This window comes from Triticum dicoccoides, chromosome 3A (genome assembly GCF_002162155.2).
Source record: "Triticum dicoccoides isolate Atlit2015 ecotype Zavitan chromosome 3A, WEW_v2.0, whole genome shotgun sequence".
In the NCBI taxonomy this organism is placed as follows: Eukaryota; Viridiplantae; Streptophyta; class Magnoliopsida; order Poales; family Poaceae; genus Triticum; species Triticum dicoccoides.
In genome coordinates, this window is record NC_041384.1 from 123675581 (window position 1) to 123679644 (window position 4064).

Sequence of the window (4064 nt, forward strand, 5' to 3'; positions counted from 1 at the left end):
TGTGCAGAATAGGTAGATTGACGTAGCTTTTTCAGGTCCAGATTTCCAGCTGCCGGAATTCTCCCTCTTTGTGTATACCTTGCATATTATGAGAGAAAAGGCATTAGAATTACTCCAAGAAGCATCATTATGGATAAAAACATTATAAATAACAGTAGAAAACATAATGTAAAATGGACATATCAACTCCCCAAGCTTAGACCTCGCTTGTCTTCAAGCAAAAACCGAAATAAAAAAAACATGTCCACATGCTTTGAGAGAGAGGTGTCGATAAAATCAAAATACGGACATAGAAACATCATGTTGATTATTATAACAACAATAAAAATAAACATAAGACTTTATCATAGAACTTCTATCATATACTTCTCATAAATAAGTAACAATTCATCACACAATCGAAGTCTCAAGCAAAAACTCTATTAGAAAGCAACAAACTATGTTCTCAATCAACTTTGCAACTACAACTCATCCTCTTTTCAGGAAGGGTCACGTATTGGAGCCTTTAGGCAAGTCCACATACTCAACCATCATATAGTCTTATATGATTGCTAACACTCACCACATACACATGAGCAAAACGTTTCAACCGGACACATAGAAAAGATAGGGGCTTATAGTTTCACCTCCCAACGTATTCACCTCAAGGGTGATGTCAACAATAATAACTCATGCTATCTATATTCAACGGGACATATGTGTCTAGATCTTTCCTCTCCACATGATGCTTGATAAAGGAGAAAAATAAAAAGGAATAGAAGGAAAACTTTGACTCTTTGCATAAAAGTAAATATATTTTAAACAATACAGAGGCTGGCCAACTCGCTCCCAGGTGGCTCCCTCGATTTCCTGGTTCGTTGGCCATTGGATGGTGGTCAACATAGTTTTCTGCGTGATCTGAAACGTTGGATGGTTGCGCTGCTCGTTTTCACCGCGTGGTAACCTCGCATTGGCCAATGGCTTGGGGGCTCATGTGATGTGTTGGTTGGCTGGGTCAACCGTTTCGTGGTGCGTGCGCACCCTGTCCCTGCACGCCGCGTGCACGTCACGCCATTTGCGGGAGATCGTGCGAGAGCCACGCCCATTGGTCACCGCCCCGCACAAACCCTACCCTTTCCAGCACTCCCAAATCGATGCAGCCGCCTCCACTCTCCCTCTCTTCCTCCCCCAACGCGCCGGCCGCCTCCACCTGCCATACCGCCTCCCCGCTGCCGCCATGGCCTCTTCAGGAGGCACGCCCCTCCATAGTGCGAAGCAGGAGACCAGGATCCGAATGAGGAAGAGGAGATCCGGGCGCCCCAACGGTGGATCAATCGATGCGAGGTGACGACGAGCTCCTCCGGACGTGGGGGAGCAGCCAGGCTGGAGATCCAGTCGGCGCATTCCCCACTGGGTTGGGGAGACGCCGACAATAGGGGCAAGGGGCATCTGGGTCGAAGCTGCAGCGCTCCGGTCCCCAAGCCGCCTCCAGGCTCGCTTCCTCCTCCATCCTCCCGCATCTCATCCATCTCGACGGATACGAGGCGTGCAGGCATGGAGTCGAGGTTCTCCGGCGGCGGCAGGAACCTCCAGGCAGAGAGCGACCCCATGGATCCGTCCCTGCAGGAGAGAAGGAAGGAGAGGAGACATGCCATGGAGATGGGATGAGAACGTCCATGGCCAGCCAATCGACCCCCACCTCCGGTGCGCGACCCCATGAAGGATTTTGCGCTGCCGCCTTCTTTCGCCGGTCCATGCCCTGGAAGAGCGACACCAGCCAGGTAGGCCTCTCCCTCCTCTCCATACTCCACATGAGGTGTGCAGGTCACCACCGTGACATATCGTCTCTGCTCTCGCGGTTCTGCCTTACTTGCAGCGTGTGTGATGTGTGCGTGCTTACTGATGTGTGGCAATTTCTTAATTATAAGTCCTAGTTTATGCACTTTCTAGAAGGATGATGGTGAGGAGGGGCTACCTTTTCCTCGGAGAGGACCCTAACTGAACTTTGTATCAAAGCTTTGTGTGTGTTTCTCCTTAATCTGCGTGTAAATTCAGAGTTCTAATCACCATCCTGGTGCTTGCTGGTTTCAGGCATTGTATGGGAATGAAGCAAAAAGCATGAAGAAAATAGAGCAGGTCGTGTGTCATCGTGCATGTAGTCTACCTTCCATTGGCGTGTGAGTACTTGCACTTGGACCTTTTTGTGAGCAGTACTAACTAATCTAATGATCTAATCCTTGCAATCTAAGGAAAAAATAAATCTAAGTCATTTCCGATCTAAAGATCTGGGTACCAACTATTTGTGTTTGTGTCTACAAGCTTTTGATTTTCTGTCTGGTCTATTTTTTATTTGCAATGTTGCACCCTCTTTTCATTTCTTGTGAATATTTTTTTTGTTTGATCAGTACTGCACCTGGTTATCTACAGAGGAAGGCAAGGATAACTAGATTAAACATTTCACAAGACCCTCCCAATTACAGGCACAAACTCCTTTCAAGATATTACAAGTGTGGTTGATTACGGGAGATTGTCAAATGAAAAGAAGCTATATCCTTTATATTTATCTAGATGTTTAATTAGCTGCACAACCATACGTGATTCTATAAGGAAACTATTTATCCTGATGATCTTGATATCCAATCATGTATTACAGTATTAGTATAGGCTGTAATTTTTGGCTAGGAATCTATATGTACAGTTATGTATGAATGGGCTATGATTCTTTTTTCCTTCTGAGTAGATTCTTTTTTTATTCACTCCCTGTGAAATAATTTCAGAGCTACTGTGTTGTAGTAATTATTTGGCACATCCGTAACTCAACCAGTTTATGCGTGTTGATTTAGTGTGTATTTGGTTCCAAAGTGAACAAATTATTGGCCTTCGCTAGGCAAGGATAGGTGTTTGGTACCAAAGAAAAATTAACTTTGTCAAGCTAACTAGCACACATGGTCTGAAGCAGCTACTTTTTATATCCCTGGACTATAGATATTACATGCATCAGTACTTGATGCATCTATGATATGCTTTTGCTATTTATTGTGGCCCTTAATACTCTGCTGTGAACCCAGTGTTTAGGTTGCAGGCTCAACTATATATCCATGGATGTTACCCATATGGCAATCTATAATTCTATATGAATTTTGTAGCTAGCTTGAAGCGAATGTGGTGATCAAGGCTCTAATCTGCATTCTTTATTTGCATGAATGTCGTGTGCAGATAGGTACTAACCATGGAATATTTTCCTCATTGACAACAAGTACTCCGATAACAATTTATAAAAATTGATATAATTTCACAAGTATACAGATAGCCGACAAGGCAGCAATGCTATTGTTCAAATGTAGTTGAGTTGAGCTTTAGGTGTTTCAGTAACAGTGTTGCGTGCGTGCTTTATTTGTTTGTTTCGGTTTCTTATGCTGTTTATTTCATTTATACTGCTTCCTGTGCTAGGATGTGCCTTGCTGTGTCATTTGTGATCCCATTTTTAGACCCTGGTGGCTCAGTTTTGTTTGCCCGCTCTTTCATGCGTGTGTGAGATTATTGACGATGGGGTTGTGCTTGTTGGGGTGGAGCCAAATCAGTGTCTCCCTGCCGCCAGTTAGGGTGTTCTTCTGGGCAACTGGCGGTACGGGGGCACTGTCCGCCTATGAGCAGGCTGCTTTGCAAGCTATAGAATTCTTACAGGAACGATGTAAATCATGTTGCTGTTGATTAGGATGATTCATATACAACTTGGGTCTATATTTTTATTAGCCTGATTAGGGGAGAGAGAGAGGCAGGGAGGTGCCTAGGACGAGTAGGAAGGCTCTGGGCAAAATTTTGCCGATCCTGTGTAAGTTTTGGTTTGCCCAGTTAAACGTGTACACTTCATGTCATATAGCATAATAATAGCAGATGATAAACTATCGTTGTCATATTATTGAACTTGATATCCTGTTTGAACTAGACAGATAATTTTGACAAGATTTTATCCTAGCGTAAACATGCTGTCATAGTGTCAACACAATAATAATAGAAAAAGCTTTTCAAAATTCAGGTGAGGTGAAGCAAGCAAGCACCTCCCCGTGTTTTATATGTAAGCAATC

The 4064-nt window shown here is 44.0% G+C and overlaps 1 long non-coding RNA gene across 6 annotated transcripts in view; it reads left to right on the forward strand.

The window, feature by feature from the left end:
- The first annotated feature begins 1061 nt into the window (after nt 1-1061).
- Nucleotides 1062-4064, forward strand: part of LOC119267525 — a 5209-nt gene continuing 2206 nt past the window's right edge. The window contains exons 1-4 of one of the 6 annotated variants that reach the window (XR_005132476.1): nt 1066-1760; nt 2071-2156; nt 2385-3199; nt 4016-4054. This is a non-coding gene — a long non-coding RNA (uncharacterized LOC119267525). Of the gene's footprint in view, nt 1761-2070; nt 2157-2384; nt 4055-4064 lie in introns of all 6 variants that reach the window. The other 5 variants (XR_005132473.1, XR_005132472.1, XR_005132475.1 and 2 more) reach the window with 5 other exon arrangements.